We start from the raw sequence: 18,125 nt of genomic DNA on the forward strand, positions 1-18,125 counted from the left end.
AGACCTAGGTTGGAAGATAGGTTCGTGGGAGCAACCTCAGTTGCCAAAGACAATGTTCTAGTTTTCTTTGGAGTGCCCATTACTTTATTGGAGCCCAGGGACTTTTGTGGGTGTAAGGGCTGAATGTCTAACCAGATGGTGGGTCTTTTCCTATTGGTCCTCTGATTTGGCCACAGAGCCTTAAACCCTAGGTTTTTCCTGATGTTCAACTGGATGTCTTTTTATGAGCATTGGTTAATATTGGGTTGCATATCCCTTCTCCAGTGAATTTTCATCTTGATAAAGTCTCCATTCTTTGGGGCTTCCCACCAGGTGTGATCCCTGTAGACACAGCTCCATGAAGCACAGAAATAGTTATTTCCCCCAGATCTCTGTATGGGTCTTATCTCTATCATGTCCAGGGAAAACACAAAAAGGGGTGATTTCTTGTAACTTAGCATCAGATATCTTAGTACAACCATAAAGCATGCCCAAGTCAACGTATAAATCAGGAAACCAGGTCCCCAAAGGGGTTGCATGGGAAGTATGGTTCAGGAGTCAGCATTGATAACCTTCCATGTAAGATTAATGGTTAGATGGGGGTTGTGGTCCCCCATGGTGACCAGACTGGAAAGCCCTAACAGGCATGTGCTAAGAAAGCATAGGGACAAGCCCATCACTTAGCTGGATTGGCGACTTTCTGGATTCTCAGTTTTAGAGGATCTGGTGAATGTGCAATGGTTCTCCAAAGCCTGGAGTTGACTTCCTCTGGCGTGTAGACCTCAGGATCAGCGTGTGGGTTCATGGGCTTCATGTGGGAGTGGTGAATCCAAGTGGGGACCCTCATCCATTTTAACAGCTGTAGGTGTCATCAGGATAATGTGTGGGGTCTCTTCCAACCAGGCTCTAAGGTCTTCTGATGTTGTTTGATGACTATCAGATCCCCTGGCCAGAACCCTTGGGGCACAGGAGGCGATTCCTTCCCATAGACTGCTCATAGCTGGGACCAGAGTTGCTTCTTCACCTGAGAGGGAACTTGTAGGGAGGAGAGAAATTTTTGGTCATCAAATTCAGCTAATAGTCCTACCTTAAGGTTGAGCAGAATTGGTAGAGGCCTAACATACATGATTTCTAATGGCCCAAAGTATAGGGGGAATTGTGATTGTGGTAAAGAGCAAAGGTAAAGAAAGATACAAGTCACTGCCATCTCTCCAGCCAGCCCCTAGGGTGATATTTCTTGCCTGCCAATTGGGAAATATTTTAAGCTGTGTTACTTTTGTTTTTGTTGCATTTGTTTAACTCTGTGAAGTTACTGTGCCTGTCTAAAATAACTGATGGTCTAATAAAGAGCTGAACGGCCAATAGTGAGGCAGGAGAGAGAAACAGGGGGGGCCGGCAGGCAGAGATGATAAATATGAGGATAAATCTGGGGGAGAAGGGGAGCTCTGGGAATGAAAGAGGAAGGAGGAAGATTTCAGGTGCCAGCCACCCAGTTACCCAGTTACACAACCAGATATGGAGTAAGAAGGAAAGAAAAGGTATACAGGAATAGAGAAAGATAAAAGTCCTGAGACTAAAGATAGATGGGATAATTTAAGTTAAGAAAACCTGGCAGGGAGTGGAGAGATGGCTCAGTGGTTAAGAACACTGGCTGCTCTGCCAGAGGTCCTGAGTTCAATTCCCAGCAATCACATGGTGGCTCACAACCATCTATAGTGGGATCTGATGCCCTCTTCTGGCATAAAGGTATACATGCAGATAGAGTACCATATACATAAAATAAATAAATAAATCTTAAAAAAGGTCAAAGCTGGCAAGAAACAAGGCAAGCTAAGGCCAGGCATTTATACTAAGAATAAGCGTCCATGTGTGATTTATTTGGGAAATGGTTGGTGGGTCCCCCAAAAGAGCCAAAAGAATAAGAGTAAAAATCAATGCCACCTCTTAGCTTCACGGTCACCTAATAAAACCAAGAGGACCTTAGTGAGGCCTTGAGTTTACTTATCTAAAGCCTTTCCTAGCCCTTTGGTCTGTCTATCTTCTGGGGTATTTCTGTTGTACACTTTTTCTGAAACTGCAATGAATTCAGCCAACTTCTTACCTTCAAAACCTTCTAGTCTTTGTAACTTATGGTGAATGTCTGGAGCTGACTGTCTGACAAAAGTCAGGCTCACTGCAGATCTATTCTCTGCCGCTTCTGGTTCCAGGGGAATATAGGTCTTGAAGGCTTCTATCAATCTTTCCAAGAAAGCTCCTGGCTTTTTCTCATGCTCTTGGCATGCCTGATTTAGACATTTTTTTTTTAGGCCAGCTTGCAGCAAGAGACTCCCAATTAAAGTCTGGTGGTAGACTTTTAGCGTCTCCCTAACTTCCTCTGTGTTGAAGTTCCAGTAAGATCATGTCAGGGGAAAACCAGCATTTATGAGGTCTGCATTGGTAGTTGGTCTTCTATCCGGGCCTGGAACCAATTTCTTTGTAGTAAGCACATTGGTCCTTTTGTAAAGGTCTCATGTTTTTATCATGGTGTGCATGGGCAGAGTTGAGAGTAGCTGGGGCTTGTAGTGCAGTCATGGTAGCACACCCCATCTTCTTTATCAGAAGATCTTTGCTGTCTCTGTCATCAAACACTTTCTGAGCTATCTCTAATAGTTCTGACCTGTTTTTTTCTGTAAACACATCCATCTTTTGTATCTTTCTATGTATGTCAGGGGCTGACTAAGTAACAAAGGTCAGGTTAATCATTTTAAGATTTGCCAGGTCCTCTTTGTCTGTGGATGTGTATAACCAATAGGCATCCAGGAGACACTCTAGAAAGCTGAAGGATGATGTGGGATTCCCCTATGTATGCTGTGAATATGTTTTATTACCATTGGTTAATGAAGAAACTGCTTTGGCCTATGTCAAGAAAGAATATAGAAAGGCAGGGAATCCATGCAGATATAGAGGAAAGAAGGTGGAGACAGGTAGATGTCATGTAGTCTCCAAAGAAGCAAGAGGTAACAAACCACGAACCTTGTGATAAAATATAAAATAATAGAAATATGACAAGCAAAAATATCAAATGAAAAAAAAGAAAGCTTATTAATCAAATGATACTGGCATAACTGGATATCAACATGTAGAAGAATGAAAATAGACCCATATCTATCACCATGCACAAAACTCAATTCCAAATGGATCAAAGACCTCAACATAAAGCCAAACACACTAAACCTTATAGAAGAGAAAGTGGGAAGTATTCTTGAATGCATTGGCACAGGAGACCACTTCCTAAATAGAACCCCAGCAGCACAGACTCTGAGTGAAGCAATTAATAAATGGGACCTCCTGAAACTGGAAAGCTTCTGTAAAGCAAAGGACACGGTCAACAAGACAAAACGGCAGCCTACAGAATGGGAAAAGATCTTCACTAGCCCATCAGACAGAGTGGATCTCCAAGATATACAAAGAACTCAAGAAATTGGTCACCAAAAGAACACATAATCGAATAAAAAAATGGAGTACAGATCTAAACAGAGAACTTTCAACAGAGGAATCCAAATAGGCTGAAAGACACTTAAGGAAATGTTCAACATTCTTAGTCATCAGAGAAATGCAAATCAAAACAACTCTGTGATTCCATCTTACACCTGTAGGAATGGCGAAGATCAAAAACACTGATGACAACTTATACTGGAGAAGTTGTGGAATTAAAGGAACACTTCTGCATTGTTGGTGGGAATGCAAGCTGGTACAGCTCCTTTGGATGTCAGTGTGGCGATTTCTCAGAAAATTAGAAAACAACCTTCCCCAAGACCCAGTAATACCACTTTTGGGTATATATCCAAAGGATGCTCAATCGTGCCACAAGGACATGTGCTCAACTATGTTCATAGCAGCATTGCTTGTTATAGCCAGAACCTGAAAACAACCTAAATGTCCCTCGACTAAAGAATGGATAAGGAAAATGTGGTATATTTACACAATGGAGTACTACACAGAAGAAAAAAATAGCGGCATCTTGATTTTTTCAGGAAAATGGATGGAGCTATAAAACACCATTTTGAGTGAGGTAACCCAGGCCCAGAAAGACAGTTGTCACATATATTTACTCATAGGTAATTTTTAAACATAAATCAAAGAAAACCAGCCTACAAACCACAATGAGGACACTAAGAGAGACTTTCATAGATCTAATCTACAAGGGAAGTAGAAAGTAGAAAAAGACAAAAATAATAGAAATAGGTTAATTTAAGATGTAAGAGTTAGTTAAGAAGCCTGAGCTAATAGACCAAAGAGTATGTAATTAGTATTAAGTCTCAGAATAGTTATTTCATAAGCAGCTACAGGAGCTAGTGAGCGGGACATGGTAGGGGGAGAGAAACCTGTCCAGGGGGACCAGTGGAATAGAGAATATTTGTAGCTTCAGAAGGTGATTCATCTGGTTCCTGTTTTCACATCTGTTACCTTAAATACATTAGTGGGCTTTCAGGCTGCCTGTTGCATTCCTTCTGGCAAAACCTGGTGATATTCAGTGAGTGATCTTCCTCTCTCTGTATTGTAGTCCTATTGGGGTCTCCTTCCTGGACCATAGGGCATGGTCAATTGCCTATGCCATCTGGTCATCAACCACTGAAGCTATTCTGGGAAGTGCTTCAATTTCTTTGATGAGAATCTTTCTTTTCTTCAGTAGTGAAAACGGTATGGAGTCATCCCACATGGGGAGATAATTGAAAAAGGTGCAATCAATTAGAAGAATTAAGGAATTGGGATTAGTAATGGGGGTTCTGGTTCTTCTGGCTGTAGAGATCTCTGCTGGGACATATAGGTAATGATTGTCAAGAAATGGCCATAGAGGAGCAAGTACTGAAGGAGGTACAACCCCAGAACCAGAATTGGGGAACTTGAGAGGACCATGTGCGACTCCCCATGGGTGTGGGGAGGGAGGGCTGATGGGGGAGAAGATAGGTGGAGGTAGGGAAGAACTAGATGATGGGGTAGGGGTTGGTGCAGACAGGTGCAGAATGAGGCCTTAGTAGTAGGGACTAGGGTGACAAAGGTGGAAGTTGAGGTGAAGAGGAGAGAAGAGGGTAAATATGGTTATATGGAGGGAGAAGGGGTTCTTCCTTATGTCAATCATGCAGAACGGTCTTCAGAGGGGGCTCATTAGTCTCTGCTACAGAACCTCAAAAGGTCTATCTGCCAATAACCAGGGCTTGGCTACTTTGACTATTGCAGATCATACAGCCCTTTATGTGGTGGTGAGGGGAGCAGGTTGGAAGTTGCTTCAGTCCAAGTCAATATATATCCAGGCTGATCTGGGTGGCCGGGCTTATCAAGGGTGATATTAATCATTGACCAGATCATCTGAGAATCAAAAGTACCCTGGGAGAGCTAGTCAACCCTGAATGTGGGCCATTCAGCTTCAAAGAATATTTGGAGGTGATGCTTGGTGATGGAATAATCCTCCCTTACTATAGGGGGTAAAGTTTAGCAAAATTCTTTAGAACATAGGTTAGGGGGCTATTAGGCTTGCTAGTCGTATTACCCATACTATCTAATAGTTCAGTTGTCCCAAGTCCAGAATAAGCTAATTATCATAGAAAGCACAAAAGGCAGAAAGAGGACAGTAAAAATAAAGTCAAATAAAAGACAAAACATGCAAAGACAAGACAAACAGGACAAAAAACTAGACCAATAACCTCATCAGGGCAATGTGATGTTATTCATATATATATGTTTATCGAGACAGGACTTCTCTGTAGCTTTGAAACCTGTCCTGGAACTAGTTCTTGTAGACCAGGCTGGCCTGAAACACACAGAGATCTACCTGCCTCTGCCTCCCGAGTGCTGGGATTAAAGGTGTGCGCCACTACCACCCGCCAGTGATGTATTACTTTTTAACCTGGAAGGAGAATATTGGGGTCACATCAAACCCTCCTACATCCCAGATAGTGATCCCACACAACAGAACCAGAATATAACTCACCAGGAGCCTCTGTAGATGCTTTCTCTTTTTCTCAGCACAAAGTCCACCCTGATAGTTCTTTTTTTTTTCTCATTTTTTTATTTAAGATTTCCATCTCCTCCCCCTTCCCTCCCCTCCCTTCCACCCCCCTGATAGTTCTTGAACTGAAGATAGTCTTAGAACATCTCAAGGCATGTGTCTTCTGAGGTAGCTTCCAGTCCCTGGCCCCAGAGTTCCTGCACGAAGGTCCTGTTTTAGAATTTGAATGGGTGGTCTGAATCTCTCTGGGGCCTCCAGAAAATGTTAATTCCAACAGCGAGAATAAGACCACTACCACAATTTGTGCCAAATTTGACATAAGCTTGATTTTTTATTGGAGTGCACCTAAGAACTGGCCAGGGTTAAAGAGAGCAGCCCCAAATCCATCTCTTGAACCCCTTTTAAGGAGTAAATCATGAGTAGTTTTACATAAAGGAGATGATGGGGCAGTCAGGAAATAAAAAAAAATCTTTCAAAAAATTAGGTGGCAACCATGTGGTTAGGGAATGGTCAGAAAACGTCAAGAAGGGTCAGGGAGGTTAAGGGCAATCTCAACAAAAAATTAAGATCATGGGTTGGGGGACGTCTGGTTCCAGGAAACAGAGAGCAACTCAACTGTCACAAGAAATGAAACTTAATTTAAAAAATAGAGCATAATGACTCCTGCCTTCAAAATGGAGTCAGGCATGTTCCTTACATGGGTTTACAAAAGCTGGGCAGATTACACTCATATTCAAGAAGAGGACATGGCTAAACAAATATGCTCAGCTCACTTTCTCCAGTTTTTCTAGTCCAGGATCACATCCCTGGGAATGGTGTCATTCCATAGTGGGCAGTTCTTCCCACCTCAATTAATCTAAGATAATCTCCCACAGGAATTCCTAGAGGCAAGCCTAACCTAAATAATTCCAGATCTTGTCAAGTTAACAGTAACACTAACCATCACAATAAATTTCTAATGTTATAGGTTGATATCTTTTGACTAGTCTGAAAGATTTTCAATTAAGGTCTCATCAGATAATGCCTCTATTCTCTATTTTCTCCTTTTGAAGCTTTATTTAAACACATACTAGATTGGTCTGTGCATGTAACTTATAGCAGAGTATTTACCAAGTGTGAAGAAAGTGTTGGTTTATTACCCAGTAGTGAAAATATATGTATGTGTATGTATATGTATATGTATGCATACAGGCAGGATCCTACTCTACCTTCCACCTTCTTGAATTTCTTCCATATTTCTTAACTGTGCTGGTTAGTTGTTTTGTTAAATCATTCATGAAGAAGGAACCTCAACTGAGAAAATGCTTCCATAAAACTGGCTTTATAGACAAGCCTATGGGGAATTTTCTTCACCTATATGGGAGAGCCCAGCCTATATTGGGTGGTGCTACCCTAAGCCAGTTGGTTCTGAAATGTTGTGATATTTTGTTTGTGTTCTGAGAAATAAAGTTTTCCTGGAGATCAGAGGGCAGAGCTAGCTCCTAGTTAACCAGAGATATCTGGAGGTTTGTACAGACAGGAGACAGGAATTGACAACATGGGGCAGAGACAGGAAGTAATAAGGTGGGGCATAGACAGGAGCTCAGTGCTTTTGGTTGGAGGAGCCAAAGAGGTAGGTGGCTGCTCTGCTGTTTTTTCTGATCTTTCAATTTTTTACCCTGACATCTTATTCCTGGTTTTTATTGTTAAGATTAATTAGATTTATGCTTCATCTGGTGCCCAATGGCAGATGGATGTGTTTCATTTTGCAGAATTTGGAAAATTAATGTATCTACACCATACCATAGACACATACTCAGGATTTCAATGGGCAACTGCTTTGAGTTCTGACATGGCTGATTCTGTAATCACACATTTCCTAGAAGTTACGGCCATCATGGGTATACCTGTACAGATAAAGACAGACAATGCTCCAGCACATGTCTCTAAAAGAATGAAACAGTTTTTGCATATTACAATATAAAACATATTACAGATATACCGCATAATCCTTCAAGGCAAGCAGTTATAGAGAGATCTAATGGAACTCTAAAAGATATGCTTAATAAGCAGAAAGGAATAATAAAGACTCCCAGAAATTGATCGCATAATGCTTTATTAATCTTAATTTTTTAAATGCTAATGATAAAGGAACAATAGCTGCTGAGAGACATTGGCATTTAAGATATTTTAATAAAATAGGTTCTTTTTTATGACAGTGAGTCATGTCTGCTCCTGGCAGCACAAATCTACTTCAGAAAAGATGATGGGCATCAAAGAAACTCCATATGGAGTTTGCTTTCTTTGCAGCAAACGTTAGCCACTGGGCAAGAAACTTTCCTTGCCTCAACTGCTGACAGTATGCTGTCCAAATTGGACAAGCAGGACACAAAAGAAAATGACTGCCAGACTTTGACAAGGTAGGACAGCCCTTCAGAATATCCTGTTTTATAGGAAAATTTGTCAGATATTCTGCACCTGTAGGCTGAAGATGGATGCCCCAACATTAAAGAGGAACCTTGGGTGACTATCCAGGCAACCAGCTGTTTCTGTCATTTCTCACAAATTTTTGGAAGTTGCTTGCTTGAAATACTGAGGTAATATTATATCCTTCTCAGGTCTCTAATGGGGTTAAAAACTAGTTATAGTTCTAGCATTCCTTATTTATCAAACTTTAAAAAGTAACTCACAAAAGAAGTGTATAAGGTTAAGATACATAAAGAGATAGTTTTGGATTGGTAATGCAAGTTAGGATAGAAAGTGAATCAGGGGGCTGGAGAGATGGCTCAGAGGTTAAGAGCATTGCCTGCTCTTCCAAAGGTCCTGAGTTCAATTCCCAGCAACCACATGGTGGCTCACAACCATCTGTAAAGGGGTCTGCTGCCCTCTTTTGGCCTGCAGGCATACACACAGACAGAATATTGTTTATATAATAAAATAAATAAATATAAAAAAGAAAGTGAATTAGGTATAACCCTTTGGAATCACCAAGATAGAATAGATAATGGAGTATTTTCTCTGAATTTGTCAAATGCAAATAGAACATACACTGTTAATATAATTCTTGACTGTATATATTGTATAGTTATTGTACTTATTGTATATAGTTTTTCTATGTTAGTTATAAACTTCTATTTTTATACAAAAGGGGGAAATGTTGTGATACTTTGTTTTTTGACAAATAAAGTTTGGCTTAAAATCAGAGGGCAGAACTAGCCACTAGTTAACCATAGAGAGTCTGTCAGTTTGTACAGACAGGAGACAGGAAGTAACAATACAGGGCAGAAGACAGGAAGTGATAAGGCAGGGTGTAGACAGGAGCTCAGCCCTTTTGGTCAGAGGAGCTGAAGAGGTAGGAGGTCACTGGTAGCTGCTCTGCTGCTTCCCTGATCTTTCAAGTTTTTACCCTTATATCTGACTCCTGGTTTTTATTGTTAGTAATTAGATTTACACTTCACTGGAGTATATATGACAGCAATAAAAGAAAGCCCAGAGGAGCAAATCAGTAAGCTGTGTTCCTCTATGGCAGTTCCTGCCCTGACTTTCCTGAATAATAGACTGTAATCTTGGAGGTGAAATAAGCCCTCTCCTGCCCAAGTTGCTTTTGATCATTGTTGTAGGGAGGACACTTGTTCATTTCCTGGCTGCCCATACTCTTGAAATAGCCACAAAGAAACTGAATTAATTAAATCACTGCTTGCACCATTAGCTTTAGTTTCTTATTGGCTCACTCTTACTTATTAATTTAACCCATTTCTATTATTTTAAATTTTCCCATGAGGCTTGTGGCTTACTGACAAGGTTCTGGCATGTCTGTCTCCGGTGGCAGCTCCATGGCTTCTCTTAAATTCCACCTTCCTTCTCCCAGCATTCAGTTTAGTTTTCCCCACCTAGCTCTGTTCGTCCCTGCTCTACTATAGGCTCAAGACAATTTCTTTATTAACCAATGGTATTCATAGCATACAGAGGGGAATCCCACATCAGGTCATGGTGTTTATCACAGCAATAGAAACCCTGGGACATCTTACTGTCTCATTGTACTCAATTCCAAAAAAAAATCTTGTATGTGTCTTCTAGCTCAACAGTTAAGGATTTTTTCCCCCTTCCCTTGCTTGTAATACTGCCTGGCCTTTACAAATCATAGGGGGCTAGAGGAATGGTATAGTTACAGTTTGATTATTTCTGTTTGATTGGAATACTGTTGATTCTCTGGCAACCTATTGTTTTGTCAGCTTCTCTGAGGGTCCTTGTTGCATACTCATAAGGATATTGATTTCAGTGGCTTTGGTTGCTTTATCCCTTCACTATGGATGTAAGTCAAATGGTTTTGCCATTACCACCAGGTCCTAAGGAGTTTCAAGTGCTGTCAGTATGTGTGCCATCTCAAACTTTCTAGGTTTGTGCTTCATTTTTACCTCAGGCCTGGAGGTGATTGTCACTTTTCCCAAAACTTAGTTATTACATCTTTGAGACCATTAAGTGCATTTAAGGAGCTTCCCACCCTCTACACTTAGTGAATAACTGTGTCTTGTTGTTTATTTTTCTTATTCATTTTTAGGAAGATGAGGGTGTTCCTTACATAGCTGGAAGATAATGAATGGTGTTACCCAGTGAAGTTTTGAACTTCAACAGTTGGCCCAGTCTCCTGAGTATTGGCCTTATAAACAAGGATCACCAGTGAATAATTTTCTATTGTTTTCTTTCTATTTTTCTTTTAATATAAAGACTAATTATATATCCCAGGCTAGGTTGGAATCTTCCCTTCATAGCTATGAACTGACAGTCCCTTCTGCTTCTTTCTCTATTCATTGAGTGCTTGGATTTTAGGCATGTGTCAGGCCAGTGGGCTTAAAAAAACCCTTTTATTGCCAAGCAATAGTAGCACACATCTTCAATCCCAGCCCTTGGGAGGCAGAGGCAGGAGGATTTCTGTGAGTTCGAGGCCAGCCTGGTCTACAAGAGCTAGTTCCAGGAAAGGCTCCAAAGCCTTTCCTGGAACCAAAACAAAAAAACCAAAACCAAAAAAACCCTTTTATTCTAACTTTACTTTCTTTCTCTATTTTGTCTTTTTTTTTTTCTTTTCTTTTTTTTTTTTTTTTTCCTTTTTTTGGTTTTTCGAGACAGGGTTTCTCTGCAGCTTTTTTAGAGCCTGTCCTGGAACTAGCTCTTGTAGACCAGGCTGGCCTCGAACTCACAGAGATCTGCCTGCCTCTGCCTCCCGAGTGCTGGGATTAAAGGTGTGCGCCACCACCGCCCGGCTATTTTGTCTTTTTTTAAAGGTAAACGTTTTGTTTTATTTTTGTGTATGCATGCACATCCGTGTAGAGATATGTGTGCATGAGTACAGGTGCTGGGTTAGGGGAGAGCAGCATGTGCTTTTAGCTGCAAAGGCCTTTCTGCAGCTCTCCCATTAGAAGAAATTATTGTTTGTTTATATGTGTACACTAGAATAGGTGGAGATCATAAGACAACTCACTGGAGTTGGATTTCTCCTTCCACTAAATAGACCCCAAGGATCCACCTCAGGCTATCAGGCTTGGCACCGAGTACCTTTGCCAGTTGAACTATCTCAGCAGCCTTTGGCTTATCTTTTAATTAACAGACACAGTAGCAGGTTTTCTTATGGCATTTCATACATATTTTGTCTTGGTTGGTGCCCCACACACCATTTCTCCCACCTCCTTGTCTCAAAGTGTAAAAGATTCTGTTGATTAATATTCGTGTTAGCTCTTGGTATTGTGAGACATAAAATTTTGCTGAATAATGGGCTTAAGTATCATGTTGGTTTGAACTCCCATAGTCATTAATGATGTTGAACATCTTCTCCCCCTCTTTTTCTTTTCTTCAGAGCTTATTTGGATGTTCTTGTTTGGATATTTGTTGAGGAGTGAAGCTCACCAAAGAATGTTCTTCCTTTGTGGTGGCAGAAGAGTCCTTCTTTGGTAAGACTGTCCTCTTCAGTTGAGCACACATCATCATGAGGAACACAGATGAATTAGTGTGGGGTGATAGGGACAATGGTCTAACCAGCAGGACCAGCAGGACCAATACTGGTGATCAATGCGGGACATATTTCTTGGAGAGGTTACCTTCTCTTCCATTTTTCAAAGACAGCCTCTTGCTGTGTATTCTAAGAAAATCCAGAATTCTGCTTTTGTCTTCCCTCTGCCTCAGCTCTCTCAAGTGCTGAGATTACACATGTGTACTACAGTGACTACTGGTGACTTTCTGTCTTTTTTGTTTTTAAAGACATTGTGTTTATTCTCTTTTAATCTAGGCTGATTTCAAATTTGTTCCAAGACTTTGTTAAACTCAGGAATCCTTCTGCCTCCTATGTACTGGAATTACAGACATGAACCACTGGCGAATATGCTCTTTTCTTTCCTTTTTGGTTTTGCAGGGGCATAGGTTTTGTTATATCTATAGACTGACTTGAAAACTGTGTATTTCATGGAGCCCTAATTTTGTAATCTTGAATAGTGGGATTATAGGCATGTACCAATATATTAGGTTTTAAAGCTCTATTATCCACCATCTCTCCAGAATTGGAGATTATTTATAGGTAAAAACCTATATCCCTAGTCCTCTTATTGCTTTTTATTTCTAAATATGGTCTCACTAGGTTACCTAGGTTGGCCTTCAAGTTGCTCTGTCAAGCAACTGCCAAGACAGTTCTTGTACTTGTAATCATCCTGCTTCTACTTCCCAAGCAGCTGGGCTCACAGAGCTGCAACATCATGGCTGGTCAAAAGTCAGCTCTTAATTTTAGTCAGTTTTACTTCTATAGTAGTACCTAACAAGTTGTTTGTAATTTGCATAATGTAGTCATTCGCATACTAGCATCTTGTTCAGAATTATTACTACTTGATTTGTATTATTCTAAATTATTCTTTTTTGGTATGCTGTATGCTGCTTATACATATCCTCAGTGTATTAATTCACTATACTGTTCAAGGGCTTTTGTGATGGTTCAGATTTAAATGCAACCTTGGCTGCTTTGGCCTCATGGTTTTAGCTTTAGAGTCAAGGATGAAGAAAGGGATTATGGACTCTCCCTCTGAGACTAAGGAAAGTTGTTGAGGTCAGGTGTGTGTTGGGGTGTCTCTGCACGAAGCCTAGAAAAGCCAAATGACTCATTGCAATTAACATTTATTGGATGGGGCATACTGTGTGACACACCATATATCCTGATGCCACTAGGATGAATGAAGAGCTGTTGGAAAGATGGAGGAATGAGGGATTTTTTGTTTTGTTTTTATTAATTTATGGGGGTATGCTGAAGGGGTGCGGGTCGGATATGGAGGAACTGGAAGGTAAGTAAGATTGGGGTGCATGATATGAAATTCCCAAAGAATCAATAAAGACTTATGTTTTAAAAATATATGGATTGTAGCAATTAGTGAGATTTGATAAGGTAAAACACCTACAGCCAAATTGCCTGCACATTGTTTTCAATTTTATGAAACAGACTTTCTTTATGTGAGCTAGACAGGCCTTAGAAATATCTAAAAGTAGTCTGACAGAGGCTGATTTCCAAAATATATAAAGAGCTCAAGAAACTAAACATCAACAAACAAAATAATCTAATTAAAAATGGAGTACAGATCTAAATAGAGAATTCTCAACATAGGAATCTTTTTTTTTACATTTAAAAAATGTATACTTCTTCCCCTCCTCCCATTCCCCTCCGTCTCCCCCACTCCCCCTCCTCCTTCTCCCTCCCTCGAGAGAGGGCAAGGAACCCTGCCCTGTTGGAAGTCCAAGCTCCTCCCCCATCCAGGCCTAGGAAGCTTTGCATCCAAATAGACAAATAGACTAGGGTCCCCAAAAGCCAGTGCATGCAGTAGAAACAAGTCCCAGTGCCTTTATCATTGGCTTCTCAGCCCCCATTGTCAGCCACATTCAGAGAGTCCGGTTTGATCGCATGCTCATTCAGTCCTGGTCTAGCTGGCCTTAGTGAGCTCCCATTAGTACAGGCACACTGTCTCAGTGGGTGGACCTCAACATGGGAATCTTAAATGGCCAAGAAACACTTAAAGAATTGTTCAACCTCCTTAGCCATCAGGGAAATGCAAATCAAAACAACTCTGAGATTCCATCTTACACCTGTCACAATGGCTTTAGCTACTTGAGTCCTGGAGTTGCAGATGTAGGCCACCAGTGATGAAAAATCAGTTGTTCAGCTTGCTTCTTTTTTCTCTTTCGCATATTGCTCACATACTATTAAATACCAAGACAGGACTGAACTCTGTATAGTCTATCTGATCACAATGTTGGGGTCCTCCTGTTTTAGCCTTTTAATCTGGGGCAATAGGCTTATACTACCATCTATGGTGGAAAATGTCTTTGGATTAATATATCTTATTGGGATCACTACTATGAATCAGCTTGGGGTCACACACTTGGGGCTGAGGCATGAGAATGAGAATTGAATTCCAGCCTGCTTTAAATAACAAACACAAACCTTCCCACAACAATGAATAACAATGATTTACTTTTCCTATGTCCTCAGTGGATCATGATTCCTTGGCTTCTACTTTTTATTATTTTTTATGATTTAAAAATTGTTAAATTTATATAGATTTTTATTATAGTCTTCCCTTTCCCCAAGTCCTTCCATATCCTTTTCCCATCCCTATTTACTCAACTTTTAAGTTCTTTCTCCAAAAACAAAGAACTAATACAACAAAGCCCCCCCAAACTAAGAAAACAGACTAAAACAACATCCCAAAAGAAAACAAAACAAACAAACAAACAAACAAAAAACCCACCGGACAAAAATCAATCCATAGTCAAAAGCAAACAAAAGGATTGTGGAGTCCATTATATTTAGGTAATCTATTCCTAACACGAGGCCTGCCCTGGAGTGGTTGATATACCCATTGTCACCCCTTTGGAGAAAACGGATCAAGGCTGAGCAAGACATCCTACTATATTAATATGTACTAGGGATAGATTCTGGTTCCACTGCCAGGAGCCCCCAAACAGACTAAGCCACACAGCTGTTACCCATATGCAGAGGGCCTAGTTTGGTCCAATGTAGGCTCTCCAGCTGTGAGTCCAGAGTCCATAAGCTCCTACTTATGGTTCAGCTGTCTCTGTGGGTTTCCCCATTATGATCTTGACCTCCTCTCCTCATATAATCCCTCCTCCCTCTTCTTGGCTGAACCCTTAGAGCTTGGCCCAGTGCTTGGCCCTGTACTTGGCCATGGATCTTTGCATCTGCTTCCATTAGTTACTGGACAAAAGTACTATGAAGACAGTTAGGTTAGTCACCAATCTAATTGCAGAAGATTAGTACAGGTACCCTTGCTATTATTGCTAGGAGTCTTAGCTTGGGTCATCCTTATGGATTCTTGGGAATTTCCCTAGCAACAGGTTTCTCCCTAACCCCATAGCCTCTATCAGGATATCTTTTTCATTGCTCTCCCTTTTCATCCCTCCCCCAGCTTGACCATCTGGCCCTCTCATGTTCTCATCCCCCTTCCCTCCCTTCTATCCTCCAGACCCCAGTTTTTCCAGGAGATCTTAATCTATTTCCTCTTCTTAGGACAATCAATGTGTTCCTTTTAGGGCCCTCCTTGTTCCATAGCTTCTCTGGGACTGTGGATTGTAGACTAGTTATCCTTTGCTTTACATCTAATATCCACTTAAGACTGAGTACATATTTTGTCTTTTGAGTTTGGGTTACTTCACTCAGGATGATTTTTCCTAGTTCCATCTGTTTGCCTGCAAATTCCATGATGGCATGGCTTCTCACAGCTGACTAGTACTCCATTGTGTAAATGCACCACATTTTCTTTATCCATTCTTCAGTTGAGGGACATCTAGGTTGTTTCCAGGTTCTGGCTACTGTGAGCAATGCTGGCATAAACTCTATGCGGGGTAACTCTAGCCTCTTAAAAAGAGTTTGGCAATGTTCCTTCTGTTTCTGTTGTGTAGAACAATTGGTATTAGCTCTTCTTTGAAATTCTGGTAAAATTTCATGCTGAAAGTATCTTGCCCTGGGCTTTTTTATGTTGGAAGACTTTTAATGACTGTTTCTATTTTCTTAGACATTATAGGTCTATTTAAATTGTTTATCTGGTCTTTATTTAATTTTGGAATGTGGTACCTACCCAGAAAATTGTTAATTTCTTTTAGATTTTCCAGTTTTGTGGAATACAGGTTTTTGAAGTATAGTCTAATGAGTCTCTGGATTTACTCCGTGTCTGTTGTCATGCCCCCTTTTCATTTCAAATTTTGTTAATTTGGATGTTCTCTCTCTGCCTTTTGGTTACTTTGGATAGGGGTTTGTCTCTCTTGTTGATTTTCTTCAAGAACCAACTCTTTGTTTCTATTTTATTGATTTCAGCCCTCATTCTGATTATTTCCTGTCATCTACTCCTGTGTGAATCTGCTTCTTTGTGTTCTAGAGCTTTCATGTGTGCTGTTCAGATGCTAGTGTGAGATTTCTCCAACTTAATGCTGGGAAATTTCCGCTTACCCCTGCTTTCATAAGTTTGAGCATGTTGAGCATTCATTTTCATGAAATTCTTAGAAGTCTTTAATTTCTTTCCTTGGCCTAATGGTGATTCAGTTGAGTGTTATTTAATTTCCATGAGTTTGTAGGCTTTCTGTAGTTTCTGCTGTTGTGTACTAATGTTTAGCCTTGGTGATCTGATAAGATACAGGGAGTCATTCCATTTTTTAAATATCTACTAAATTTGCTTTGAGACTGAGTAGATGATCAATTTAAGAGAAGACTCCATGAGGAAATGAGAAGAAGGTGTATTCTTTTGTGTTTTGGGAAAATATTCTATAGATGTGTAAGCCATTTGAGTTATAACATCAGTTAGTTCCCTTATTTCTATGTTGAATTTCTGTCTGGCAGACCTGTCTGTTGGTGAGAGTCTGTTGGTGGCTGAAGTCTCCCAATTTTAGTGTGTGTGCTTTGATGTGAGATTTAAACTTTAGGAACAAAACCCTTGCTTTTATTAGTCCTCCACATCATGGTGGCGAATGCCATCATCTGGGCTTCTGTTGTCTGTAGAAGATGGAGGGAATGCTCCCCACTGATGCACAATAAGAATACGTGCACATGCTGAAAAAACATTAGATTAAGAAGACAGTCCAATGAAAGAAAATATTATTCCACTCCAAGTACCAGTCCTGCTGCAGGGGGAACACTGGGTGAAGGTGTATAGATAGTATATTGAGCTCTATGAATAAGATACAGTGCTGGGAGTGTAATAGGTATTCCATGGCCCTTACCCTTCCTCTGTGATAAACTGGATGGATGTGTGAATCAGTTGTGTCGGTTATTCAAAGATATGAGTTGTACAGGTTACCAGATCCATCATGTGGTCCATACACACCTAGTATGTGGAGAGCTTATCAGATAAGGCTGAGTTGTGCTAATTTTCCAGCCATCAGCTGTCCACACTGGTCTGTCTACAGTGTGTTTTCATTTCTTTGACAGTAGCACTCTCTCTGAGTTGTGCTTCTACTCTTCTGGCGTTTTTCTGTGTTTTGTGAATTTGACAGGGATTTGGCTTATTTATTTTAGCCATTTCTCATTTCCTAGACTCTTTGGCCATGCAAGTTATGTCATAAGGAATTATGTTAGTGATACTCTCTTACCTACCTCTATTTTGATGTTTTGTTCTGCAAAAATATTTACTTTTTCCTCATTTACCACCTGAGTTGCTGCTTGTGTTATTCTGTCTTCTATGCATCAGCCTATGAGTTCTTGGCAGGTGAATGGTGTGTGTGAGGGTTTTTGTATACCTTACACTTAAAACTTGTGTCTACATAGATAGCACAAAAGCATCAATATTAAACAAGGTTCCTTAGACCCATAGTATGCATATGATTTGACTGTAATCTGATACCATCATAAATGCTGGTAGAGTAATCCAAAACAAAAAGGAATACACAGGAGAAAAATAAATATTCTAAACAAGAGGGAAAGAAGGTACTGAAGAAAAGGAAGCAATTAAGATCTTGAATTAGTTTTTCCTTATGATACATCAGAGGATAAGGACATTGAATCATTAAAATTAAAAATATATATGTATATATAAACTCATAAACATATATACCTATATATGTATATATATTATAGTTATAAAATCACCTAAAATGACTCTTATCTGTACAATATGAACCTGGATTTGGAGAAGAAACGAAGTTATTTCTC

The 18,125-nt window shown here is 40.2% G+C and overlaps 1 long non-coding RNA gene across 1 annotated transcript in view; it reads left to right on the forward strand.

Annotated features, from left to right (window-relative positions):
* LOC119804568 overlaps positions 1 to 18,125 on the forward strand; it is a 53,110-nt gene that overhangs the window by 5,187 nt on the left and 29,798 nt on the right. Inside the window, exon 2 of the long non-coding RNA XR_005283810.1 lies at positions 11,793 to 11,886. This is a non-coding gene — a long non-coding RNA (uncharacterized LOC119804568). The remainder of the gene's footprint in view (positions 1 to 11,792; positions 11,887 to 18,125) is intronic.

The sequence above is a fragment of the Arvicola amphibius genome, chromosome X (genome assembly GCF_903992535.2).
Source record: "Arvicola amphibius chromosome X, mArvAmp1.2, whole genome shotgun sequence".
Classification (NCBI taxonomy): domain Eukaryota; kingdom Metazoa; phylum Chordata; class Mammalia; order Rodentia; family Cricetidae; genus Arvicola; species Arvicola amphibius.